At 43.9% G+C, this 13146-nt stretch overlaps 1 long non-coding RNA gene across 1 annotated transcript; it reads left to right on the top strand.

Annotated features, from left to right (window-relative positions):
* Positions 1-491: 491 nt before the first annotated feature.
* On the top strand, positions 492-12132 carry Gm40804. The gene is made up of 3 exons (XR_872184.2): positions 492-1055; positions 3418-3496; positions 11642-12132. It is a non-coding gene; the product is annotated as a predicted gene, 40804 (long non-coding RNA).
* Positions 12133-13146: the final 1014 nt, after the last annotated feature.

Here is a 13146-nt window from a genome sequence, read left to right as displayed (position 1 = left end):
GTGATTCCAGTACCTGGGACACAGAGGCCAGAAAAAGCAGTTGTTATCTAGGCCACCCTCAACTATTTAGTGAGTTTGGGGGCCAGTGTGGCCTCCCCTTGCACGTTTTATAAAGTCTCCTGACGATCTGAGCTTGCTCTCTGTGGCATCTCCCATTCAAGAATCACTTCTTGGTTTTGAATTAAAAAAAAAAAAAGATTCCTTTTATCATACTAGAGGAAAGACACAGTTGCAGGCTGGTGTCCCCCTCCTTGCCACTACTGCCACTATTAACAAAGACATGAAACAGAGACAGGATTTGCCTTACATACTCAGTAGTTTGACCAGGGACTAGAAGTTAGGATTCTAAATCCAGTCCCATGAGATGTATGATGCTTATCTAGAGAAACCCAGACAGCTGGTTTAACGAGTTGCATGTGGAAGCTGCCAGGAATTTCAGGGCTTTCCTCCATCATCAGGTCTGGTGTTACTGGTTTTACCACATACCCAACTGTCTAAATCCATCTGGCTCAAACAAATCTGAAAATGAGTCAGGGATGGTAGAGCAGGCCTGTAATCCAGAGTTTAGGCAGGAGCTTCCTCAGTTACATCGTTACATAGTTACTCAGTTACATAGTTACTGAGGCCAGGGCTACAGAAAACAAACCAATAAAGAGCCATTGTTTCTAGAAGGCCACACCAAATCCCATAGATGGGGGAGGTGAGGAAGGGGAGGAAAGGAGGAACAAGTAAGTGAGCGGTCAAGCTGAACCCTCTTGGCCATTATTAATATGCAGCACATGCCTGCTAGCTTTCTGGTCAGTACTGACTCCCCCTCAGCCTTAGCTCAGACTGATTCTTCCAAGAGTCCTTTGATTCCCCAGTCTAGACTACCTGTCCCTGCTGTGCACCAGCCCTTGTAACAGCCTGTTCACTTTGTTCCATGGTACTTACCACTGCTCATTCTACCACGCCCTTCCCTGGTATCGGATGTTTCTCCAGTGCGAGAGTTATGGCATGTTCAGCACAGGCCCCCAGGCCCAGGCAGGCTGCTGACTTCTGTCAGATGTTGCTATGTAAGTCAGATGAACGACTGAGAATGGAATGGTTTCTAATTTTTGATATGGAGAATATTTTCAGTAGGTCATCTAGAGCCTTCACTGGAACACCTCGGATGTGGGTTACTGGTCACAGAAGCTAGAGGTGGATTGCTTTAGAAGGTAAATAGCCAGTACACCTGTGTATGCACTTAGGCCTGTACAGTGCATACACACCTAGACACACAGAGACACACATAGAAAGACATAGACTCACATACAGGCATACACACATAGACATGCACACACACAGACACAGACAGAGAAACACACAGTCATAGACACAGACAGACACACACAGACACATACACACACACACACACGAAATTAGGAAATGAACTGAATAGAAATGAAAATATAACACATAATAATTTGTTAGCTGAAACCAAAGCAGTGCTTCAATGAGATTTCACAGCTTGCTATGTGTTCAGCATTGTTTATTAGTAGGGAAATGCAAATTAACACCATCATAGGATGACACAACACTCTTACTGGGGTGACTGTAATCCAAGAGATTAACTATGCCCAGTGCTGATGAGGACATAGAGAAGGTAGAGCCGGCATACATTGCTGGTGAAAATGTAAAATTCAACTGGAAAATTTCTTAAGAAGTTAGGGACAGTCCATGACCCAGTTAGGTAACTTCTGGGTAACTACTTTAGAGAAATGAAAGCTGTGTTCACACAGAGGTAGCACATATATATAATACATATAATAGATATATTATATATATGGGCTCTAACATAGCCCAGGGTGGCCTTAAACTTGCAGTGTAGCTAAGGTCCACTTCCCAGCAGCTGTGCACTGCTACAGCAGGATCAAAGCTGGGGCCATGCTTATAGTAACATCACAAATAGGAGCTCTAAACTAGAAACAAGTGGATATTCACGCATGGTAAATAGGCAAGCACAAAGTGCTATTGCTATGCCATGGGAGATAGTCCGGCAACTAAGAGAAGTTAACCATTGAAAACATATGAAATATCATGAATAAATCCCCAGATACTAAGTAAAAAGCTAGACATAAAGGGCTACCTATATCGTGATTTGTTTATATGAAATTTCTAGCAGTGGATGCTCCCTGACATAGAACTAGATTTAGATACAGTAGATTTAGGTTTTAGATACAGTTATACAATTGCATACATTTAATTAAAATCATCAAACTAAACAATGGCATCAAATTCAGAGAATTTAATGGTACAAAAATTATACCTCGACAAGACTACTAAAAAACAAAACCAAAGAACTAGCAAGGCTTTACCTATGCAGGAAGATTCTTTTCTTGACCACACCCAAAGGCCTGCCATCCTCCCAGAGGCAGAGACTGCCACCCACTTCCGTGTAATAATGCAACTTCTAGTTGAGAACGTGGCTGTCTAGAAGGCAGACCAGTGTGACTGAGGTCTGGCCAGTGCACGTGAGTACAGATTAGTTGTGCAAACCGTGTCATGCCCTAAGGGAGCAGAAACCTACCCTCCATCTTCTCATTCGGGCTGGCTGGTGCCATCTTAGACCACGGGACGGCAGAGAGAAAAGACACAAGACATCAGGCCCTCTGGCAGATTCATAGAGATTTTTTTTCTATTTTCAAGTGAAAGAAAAGACGATTGTCATAAATGTTACCATTGGTTGTTTTGGTGCTGTAACAGGCATCTTGGGAACCCCGTGTTTTACACTGTGGGCCGGAAACACCATTTGCATCCCTGTCTGTCTTTCTGGGAAATTCTCTTACCACACGCTCTAAGTGGTAGATAATGTCATTTTGGAGATTCTATCTGCTCTTAACCTGAGGTGATTAATCAGGAACCAGTCTTTCACCCAGGCGAGGCCAGTCCCGGGGCCCTGAACCACTGTATATTGACCAGGATCAATGGCTTTAGGCATTTAGGCAAATATTATTGACACAAAGTAATATTTTTTTTTTTGAGCTTGGTTCTACTGGGGGCAGGTCTGGCCTCCAGGGTAATAAAGTTACAAGGTTTGAGCTGGAAACTTCTATGGGTTGTCCCACCCTGAGCCTCATGTTGGATTTCCCCTTATGAAACATTAAGAGTCAGACAAGAGAACCTCTTCTTGGTGACTAGGGCTCTTGCTCTACTGAATGGGGTTGATCCATCCAGTGACTAATGGGTGAGTGGATTAATGATTGAATGGGCTACCTGGAAAGTGGGCCTGCTACTAAAACCAGTTTGGTTAGTCTCTTGCTCTGTCATGCACAGCACTACCTCAGGACTCTGTGGCCATCAGCAATGCCTACCCTTTGACCTTGGGTTGGGTTGGAGCTGTGAACCAAAATAAACTTCCTTCTTTGTAACTTATCCAGTCTTTGATTGTCTTAGGGGTTCTCCTGCGGTGATAAACCACCATGACCAAAAGCAACCTGAGAAGGAGAGGGTTTATTTCAGCTTACACTTTCAGGTAAGTCTATCCCTGAAAGGAATCAGGGCAGGGATTCAAGGCAGGAGGAAGCTGGAGGCAAGGACTGAAGTGGAAGTCATGAAGAGGTATTGTTAAATGGCTTGCTCAACTTGCTTTTTGTTTGTTTGCTTAATGTATTTTAATAGCAAACTTACAGGAACAGCACAGAAGACAGACAACATTAAGAACATGTGCTTGTATGTAGGACAACTCAGTTAGAAAAGTATCGTGAACGGATGGAATCTATTGGGTGATAACAATGCCACACACACCACTTAGTTGCTGACAATAAGAAATTTACTTATTTTTAAAAAAATCCAAATGCTGGCATTGTCCAGAAAATTGTAACAGGTTTATTTATAATTGTTATAAAATTCAACTGTTGAAATGTGTTCACTGGGGCTGGCGAGATGGCTCAGTGGGTAAGAGCACTGACTGCTCTTCCAGAGGTCCTGAGTTCAAATCCCAGCAACCACATGGTGGCTCACAACCATCCGTAATGAGATCTGACGCCCTCTTCTGGTGTGTCTGAAGACAGCTACAGTGTACTTATGTATAATAATAAGTAAATCTTTTAAAAAAAGAAAAACCAAAAACCAAAAAAAAAAAAAAAATGTATTCACTGAAACATTTTGCTTGGCATTTGTGCTTCATACCTGTCATTTATATTAAAGATTCACATACAAATGAATGTGGAGAAACTGCCAATACCGGATTCTGTTCCCTATGTTTCCACTCACAATCATATACTTAGGTACCATTGACCCCATGGAAAAAATATCTAACATTCAGAACCACTGATGACAGGAAGAAGAGGAAAAAGGGGTTTTTATGAGAGTGAAACGTTTCCCCTCATAGTGGACTCTTAAGCACGTCCTCCGCGTACGTGGCGTACTAGCTAGATATCTTTTGGCCTAATTGTTACACGTTTGGCATGGATAGCACATTAGGTTGGTATCTTCAAAAAGGCCAACCAGATAGGCCTCACTTACTTCCTGCAAAGCACCCATAGCTGCACTCTGGAAGCACAGACTTGTTTTGAAGTCCTGAGCACCAGATGCTGAAAGGGAAGTTTGCAAATCAGAAGAAGTTCAGTGGACTTCTGACAGCATCTGATTTTACGGAGTCCAGTGTATTTTCGGGCAGTCTGCTTTGTACGAGTCATGGTATGGGCACCTCCTTCCTTACCCTGCTTCTCCCTCAGCCAGAGCTCGGCAAGAGCTTTCTTGTACACCCCAGGACCACCTACCTGAGAGGTGGCACCACACACAGCTGGGCCCTCCCTTATCAATCACTAATCAAGAAAATGCCCTACAGATTTGTCTACAGGCAATTTGATTTTTTTTTTCTCAACTAAGGTCCCTTTTTCTTAATAACTCTAGCTCATGCCAAGTTGACAAAAACCAAAACCAAAACCAAACCAAACCAAGCCATCTAGGACAATGATTTTGTTATTAGCAACAGAAAATGGATAAAGATGGGACCTGATCTTCATAGTGACTGGTGCAAGAGAGGCAGTCAGTCTTAGAAGGAGGTTAAGGGGTGGACAGCAGCTACAATTTCCACTTGTGACTTTTTTTTCTTACTCAAGTATTTTCTCTCATCTTTACAATAACGGACTCTGTCTCTCTGCTTCTGTCTCTGCCCGTCGGTCTATTGTCTGTCTGTCCATTTGTCTCTCTCCCTCTCTCTTGGTCTTTCTCATATGTCTGTTCTGAATCTTTGTGTGTGCATGTACACGTGAGTGGAGGCTAGAAGACAGCTTTGGGTGTTGTTCCTCGGGAACCACGCACCTTGTCTTTTGGAACAATGTTTCTATGTCTCATATTGGCTTGGAGATCATCAAGTGGGCTGGCCAGCAAGCCCCAGGGAACCACCTGTCACCCACTCCCCAGCACTGGGTTCATAATCATGAGCTATCACATCCAGATTTTTAATTAAAAAAAAATTTTTAAAGACAGGGTCTCTCTATACAGCCCTGGCTGTCCTAGAATCACTAGGTAGACCAGGCTGGCCCTGGACTCACAAAGACCCACCCACCTCTGCCTCCTGAGTTAAAGGTGAACAACACCATGCCTGGTTCACACAGCTTGTGTGTGTGTATTTTAATTAAGTAAACTTTTATTTTAGAATGACTTTAGATTCACAGAAAAGTTGCAGAGACTAAAGAGTTCCCTTCCAGCTTGAGTAATCTCATCTCTGGGATGGGCTGGATGAAGAATGCAAGAGAACTCACCCAGCCTTTCAAACTGTGGGTTCTGAAGCTTGGGCTTGGGTCCTCATGCTGTCAAAACAGGTTCTTCACAGACAGCATTAACTCCTCAGTCCTGGTGGGTGGATTCTCTTGACTCTACTTTGCTATTGTCAGAACAGACCTCCTTGAAGGAGCTTTTCAGGGGTTGGTGGGGGGTGATAGTTGGCAACACAAAACAGAAATGATCTATGGACAAGGAGATGAAGTCTGGGGCCTTGGCTGTGCAGAAGTCAGCGGTGCAGTGGGACAAACCTAGTCCATGGTGGTGTTTGCGTCACTGAAGGGAGGGTCTGTCCATCACAACCCTCTTCAGGGTCTTCTCAGCCACCCCGAGGCAATACAAGCAGCACTTCAGGGTGAGAATACGGATCACATAGCACCCTTGACTTCAGGCTATGCCCTGTTCTGTGTAATTTACTCATTATTAACTCTTAATCTTTATAATAATACCGTGAAATTGATACTATTATTACCCTTGATTTATGTGAGAGAAAAATGAAGCACAGAGCGGCTAATACTTTGCTCAAGGAAGGTCACAGTGAATAAAGAACTGACAGAGGGAGACTTAACCCCAGGAAGTCTTCTTCCATGACTGTAATGTTCAGGTATCCTTTGAAAGGCAAGAGTGTGGCTTGCTCTGCAGAAGTGGTTCGAAGTGTTTAGTCACATAATCCTTCCTAATTGCCTTTCACACCTGCCTCCTGTGAACTCTGGGGCCACCACCACTGCTCACAGTCTTCTTCCTTTTCTAATTGCTTGACTAACATGCTGGATGCTGATCCAGGTATCAGACGACTTTTAGGATGGACAAGGTAATTTGTAGTGTGTGTGTAAGGACAACGGTTCTCTCTCCACTTAAACTGGTTCCCTATTGCACAGAAGACAAGGTGCTAATCCTGGCCTGTGAGTTTCAGTCTCTCTCTCTGTCTCTGTCTCTGTCTCTGTCTCTGTCTCTCTCTCTCTGTCTCTCTGGTTTTCTCTCCACTTAAACTGGTTCCCTATTGCACAGAAGACAAGGTGCTAATCCTGGCCTGTGAGTTTCATTCTCTCTCTCTCTCTCTCTCTCTCTCTCTCTCTCTCTCTGTCTCTCTGTCTCTCTCTCTGTCTGTCTGTCTGTCTCTCTCTCTCTCTCTGTATGCATGCACACATGTAGATGCATGTGAAGTTCAAAGGTTGCTGTCCAGTGTCTCCCTTCATTACTCATTTGAAATAGAGTCTGTCACTGGACTAGGGCACTCACTGAATCACCTAGAGCTCTGGAGAGCTGCCTGCTCCTGTCCACCCCTGAGTTTAGGTTACAGATGCATGTAGCCCTATCCAGCTTTTGATGTGGGTGTGGAGGATCTGAATTCATGTTTATGCACTTGCCTAAATAGAGCTGTATCCCCTCTTCTTTTACAAAGTTTTTTTCTGTGATGTGTTATAGCATGTGTGCTCTACCATTGCCTCCTGGGGAGACACTGTTATTCCTATTTCACTGGGAAAGGCACTGACTCAGGAGGAATTAATAACTTGACCAGGAGCACGCAGAATCTTAATGTAGGCATCTGGATTTCAACTCATATATGATTGCAACAGCATGTGTGTCAGAGCTATGAGCAAAGACCTGGAATGGGGAGGTAAAACCCATTAAAAAATGGTCAAATTAACTGGGTGTGGCAACTCACGCCCATAATCATAGCACTTGGGAGGCCAAGACAGGAGGCCTTAGGGTTGAGGCCAGCCTGGGTTACACAGTGAGTTTCAGGCATATAAGGTGCGGAGTTCAACACTAAGTATGGGGCAGGAACCAAATTACTATTTTGATGCCTCTTTGTTATTAGGAACATTGGTGGTATCTCTTTGAGGGACCATTTGGAATAAGGGGGGATGTAGATTAGGAGAAAACAGACCAACATCATAACTAGTTCTTTCAGCGGTGCTTCAGTCTCTGGACAGCTGCAGTGCCTGCTGCTCATTGTCTTGGTGACCTTCATGGTCACCATCTCACAGCCAGCAGCTACAAGCCTTACACACTCAGTTGTACGCTCAGCAGGTCCCCAAAGGCTGAGTCGCATCTCACCATTAAATCACCAGTGTCTCCGAGATGGCTCTCCGGCACCTTCCTCAACACCCAGTGTGCTAGAGCGCCATTTTGGGCTTCTTCTCTTTCACTAGTGGGATCCACAAATGAGCTGGTGAGGCAGCTCAGTGGGTAAACACATTTGCCACCAAACATTTGGATCTGAGTTTAATATCTGAGACCCACATGGTAGAAGGAGAAAACTGGCACCTGGAAGTTGTCTTTTGGCCCCTGGGGGTGCCCCACTATGTGTGTGTGTGTGTGTACACACACACATGTGCAAGTATACCCAATAAATAGTTTTTAATTTCAAAGAAGTAGAGATAAAAAATTAGATCTTTCTTTTTCAGCAAAATTAAAAAGAATTATCAGAGGGCTTTGTCACAGCTCCTCATGTACAAAGGCTTCTGATAGGTTGTCAGCTCCTCAAGTACAAAGCCTTCTGATAGGCTGACAGTCAACTCCTCATGTACAAAGCCCTCTGATAGGCTGACAGTCAACTCCTCATGTACAAAGCCCTCTGATAGGCTGACAATCAACTCCTCATGTACAAAGCCCTCTGATAGGCTGACAGTCAACTCCTCATGTACAAAGCCCTCTGATAGGTTGTCAATAAGGTCTCAGTTCTGCCTTTGAAATTGTTTACTCGCAGCCCATTTTCATTTCCTGCATCACATGAGAAATCCCAAAAGGAACGTTTTGCTCGCTATTCTGTTTTCCATTAACACTCTGTATGTGTTTGATTGAGTGCAGAGGCAGTGAGCACTCTGTCCTTGTGCAAAAGTCTCTAACAAGCTGGCCAGGCAGGAGCAGCCGCTTTGGGCACCTGGGCTCTTATTTTTTCCTTCCACCTTGAGGTTGGGGAAGATTCTGGAAACCTGTTGAGATTCCAAAGGGACCTCATAATCCCCAGGAAAGAGAAGTCCCTGGAGGGGCAGGGGCTCCTATGGAATGAGCTGGAAGAACGGCTCAAGAAAAGCTATAAGGGGAGGCATTGTGAAGTGGAAGACCCTGATGGTCTTAAATGGTTGGACAAAAAAGAAATAGAGCAAGGTGCATGGTAAAGAACAGTGCTCTAGAACTCAGAGTCTGCTCTGCCCATCCTTGTAGGGTAGCTAACAACACTCTCTGGGCCTAGGCTCTTTGTCATCAAAACTAGAACATTAACCCCTTCTGGCATGAGGTGAGTACTCTGGAAGGACTTGCTGTTGTAGAGTGTTGGGATTTCCACAGGGCTAGAGGTCTGACTATGCTCACCAACTCTGTAAACGTGGGCTGATCGCTTAACGACCCTGAGCCTCGGTTTCCTCCTCTGTAAATTAGGAGCAACGTCCCGGTACTTGTTGCAGAAATTTAAAAACAAACAAACAAACAAACAAACATTTTTTAATGAGTTGCGTGGAAAACAACCTGGTGCTTGAGACGGGCTCCGGCCAATAAATGCCAATTGTTGTTTGTTTTTCTAATTGTGACATGTCTCTCATTAGCTCTGGACTTGCTTGTCTCTCTAGTTCGTTCCAACTCATCCACTCTGTGTATAAAGTGACTTTCCTAATGGTAATCAGGCACAAAGCAAATGTGGAAGGACTAGGGTAGGGAGGAAGGATCAGTGCCCAAGGTGGACAGGAGAATTTTCTAGAATGACAGAGTCAGCCTGCATCCCCATAGGTGCTGTTGCTAGGCGTTTTTATATTGCAAGGCTTGGGTGCTGGGGTGTAGCTCAGTGGTGGGACATGAGTGCAAGGCTCTGTATTTGATCCCCAGTACCGAAAAAAAAATCCAAAACCTAAACAACATAAAAATCCCAAAATCCTCATTGAATTGTACACTTGAATGAATATATTTGTTTTTATGTAATTTTTTTCTGTGTGGATTTTTTTTGTTTGAAAATATCACAATGAAATCTATTATGCTGCACAACAAACCAAGAGTAATAAATTAATTTAAATATACAAAATGTAAATCAGATTACATTACTTCCCACTTTAAAAGCTTGGGAGGTGCAGTGATGAGAATGCTAAGTGATGAAAAGTGCTGAGTAAGTGATGAAAAGTGCTGAGTAAGTGATGAAAGTGCTGAGTAAGTGATGAAAAGTGCTGAGTAAGTGATGAGAATACTGACAAAAGTGCTGAGTAAGTGAGGGAAGTGCTGAGTAAGTAAGGAAAGTGCCCAGTAAATGATGAAAGTTCTAAGTGGTGAGAATGCTGAATAAGTGACAAAAATGCTGAGTAAGTATTGAGAATGCTGATTAAGCAAACTTTTAAGACAGGAACATGGAAAAGCACTTGTAGGGAGGAGTAAGGATAGCGGGTGAGAATGATGTAAAATGTACTTCAAACATGTATGAAAATGTCAAAGAACAAAGTTAATTAGTAAAAATGAGTCTGAGGAAGGGATAGCTCTAAGGGCCTTTGAAAACGACATATGGAATCTGCTGTAAATGCTTCTTAATATGCATTTATAACATTTGTTTTATTATACATGATCAAAAGACTGTAAGTGGAGTTACACTATACAGGGAGGATGTGATGGTTTGTATATGATTGGCCTAGGGAGTGACACTATTAGGAAGTGTAGCCTTGTTGGAGTAGGTGTGTCATTGTGGGCGTGGGCTTTAAGACCCTAGTCCTAGTTGCCTGGAAGTCAGTATTTTCCTAGAAGCCTCCAGATGAAGAAGTAGAACTCTCAGCTCCTCCTGCACCATGCCTTCCTGGATGTCCTGTCTTGATGATAATGGACTGAATCTCTGAACCTGTAAGCCAGCCCAATTAAATGTTGTCTGTGAGAGCCCGACTCGCCAGCAAAGCAGACGCCACAACAGGATCCTTCTGCACACGTTTATTGGGAGAGCTTGATTGCAGAGGTGAAAAGACCCCGAGCCCAGAACTGGTGCTGCTTATATAGGCCTAGGAGAGGCATGTCTCACACCCGGATTGGTTATGCATTTACTACCTCTTTCATGTCTCACATCCGATTGGCTATACTCTCAGTACCTCACAGAACCTCATTATTATACCTCATTTACATGTCTCACATCTGATTGGTTATGCTCTCAGTACCTCACAGAACCTCATTAACATGCCTGGGCCAGGCAGTGACTCGGCAAAAAACTTTACTGCATGTGTACACATTGGTTGTTTACCCAAACTTATGCGTGGTGGCCAGCGGTAGCCAGCGCCACCTTGTAATGGCATATGTGGCTTCCCACAGTTGTCCCTATAAGAGTTACCTTGGTCATGGTGCCTGTTCACAGTGGTAAAACCCTAACTAAGACAGAGGATAATACCCCAGCTAGACACTAGACATTACCAAATAGAACCTCCAGTATCCAGAATGGGTTACCAAGTTTTGAGTTGTTGGCCAGTAGGTTCCCATAGAACCCCACCCCAAACATTACAAGTTAGGGGCTGTGCTATTGGTCACCTCCAGAACCTGATGGCAAGACCCTGTTGCTGAAGACACCACCTACTTGAGTCATAGAACATGGCGAAATCTAGCTGGTACCTGTTGGCTAGCATTCACGGTGCTGGAAAGTGCTGTGCAGGTGACCGGAGGGGAAAAGTCAGCCCCAAATTTCACCTAGCTCTGAACCCTACAGGTTATAATAACAGCCTGCCTGGTGAGATATGCCCCGTGATGAAATAGTGGCACAAATGTCATTTTCAAATGGGCTTGAAGGCCTGCTCTATGATATATATCTCATATCTGACACTGTCAATGAGGCCATGAATCTGTGACTAGAGAGGTCATGGTCCCTAGGGGAAATCTATGACTGTTATTCTGCTAAGTGGGCAAAGCCAACAAAGCTTCTCTTAATAACTTATTGCAGTAACCATAAATCAGTGCATCATTCGACCCTTGGCTTCCTTCCGGAGAGGACAATTCACAGAAACTCACAGCTGGTCAACATACAGAGAAACGATATGGAAACGCTCAGCCCTCCAAGGCTCAGGGATCTACGAGGAAGAGAAGGCAGAAAGATTTAAGAGCCAGAGTTGTAGAGGACTTCAGAGAAACTTTTCCAGACACAGCAGGGTAGGTGCACAATGAACTAACAGAGCTTGTGAGAGTGCACACAAGGCTGGCACAAGCTCAAGTCAGACTAAATCCAGCGTGGGGGAGGGAAAGTGGGCATGGCTCGCTGAGGAACTGTTGGCCTCTGATCACTGCTGGGACAGTCAGTTTTCTTCAAGGAGTGACATCTGGTTGATGGACCAGTCCTATCCCTTGAGTAGTCTGCTAACACAAGCTGAATTCCCGTTTTGTTCTAAGATAGAGAAAGCATATGAAGTTGGGTAGGGAGATGGAGAAGGGTGATCTGGGCGGAACTGAGGGATGAGATGAGTATGATAGAAATACATTGTATGACATTCTCAAGGATTAAATAAAAACAATTTTTTTCTGAAACAGGATCTCTGGCTATCCTATATTCACTATGTAGACCAGGCTAGCTTTGAACTCACAGAGATCTACCTGCCTCTGACTCCTGACTTGTTAGGATTAAAGATGTGAAGGCTGGACTACTACACCTTGCCTAAAAAAAATGTTTAAAAGAAATGATTATTTTTTAAATGGAAAAAACCCTGTTACTTCATATTCCGATTTAACAACTAATAAAAATTATGCTAAGCACCAAGAAGAAGAAAAGCCACTTAAAACTAAGAAAAATACCTACAAAAAAGATCATAGTCCTGACATGAGATGAAGTAAAATGTCACATTGAAGCAGGTAAGAGTCACAAAGTTCACAAACTCAAAAAAATACTTCAACTGCTATGAGGTGGGCAGGTATCTTTTCTAGCACTGCTTGGCCCTGGGAGCTTGTCTGGAGCATGACAGAGAAGAAAAGGGACAGAGATAGAAGTAGAGTAAAGCTGGTATTGGATGGGAGTGGCATCTGCTACTATGTAACAACCCCAGAAGGGAAACAATTTACTTTGTAGAGTGCAGGGAGCTAGCTGTTAGCTAATCTGGGTGGAGGTCAGCAGTCTCAGACTGTAAAAACTGGGAGAGGGAAGCTGGGGTCCTTAGATTTTGCACAAGCTTTCAACATCCACATGGACCAGAGGAAGGCTTTGCCAATTCCTATGTTTCTTAGGCATTGGTCCCCATCAATACACGTTCACTTGGGACTTCATCCGCACCTTCAATATTCATTGGAGGCATCCTCTGATCCCCACAGAGGGGTAGCTCTTAAACCAAAACCCTGAACTGTTTTTTCTTGCTGAAGTACTTTGAGGCTGAACCCTGGATTGCTTGCACGCCAGGCAGGTGCTTTACCACTGAGCCACATTCTCAGCTTCTACAATGAAACCTCCCACCTACACAGGTTACT

Source organism: Mus musculus, chromosome 10 (assembly GCF_000001635.26).
Source record: "Mus musculus strain C57BL/6J chromosome 10, GRCm38.p6 C57BL/6J".
NCBI classification, from domain to species: domain Eukaryota; kingdom Metazoa; phylum Chordata; class Mammalia; order Rodentia; family Muridae; genus Mus; species Mus musculus.
Note: the sequence above shows the minus strand (reverse complement) of the source record. Positions and strands in the feature narration are given on the sequence as shown.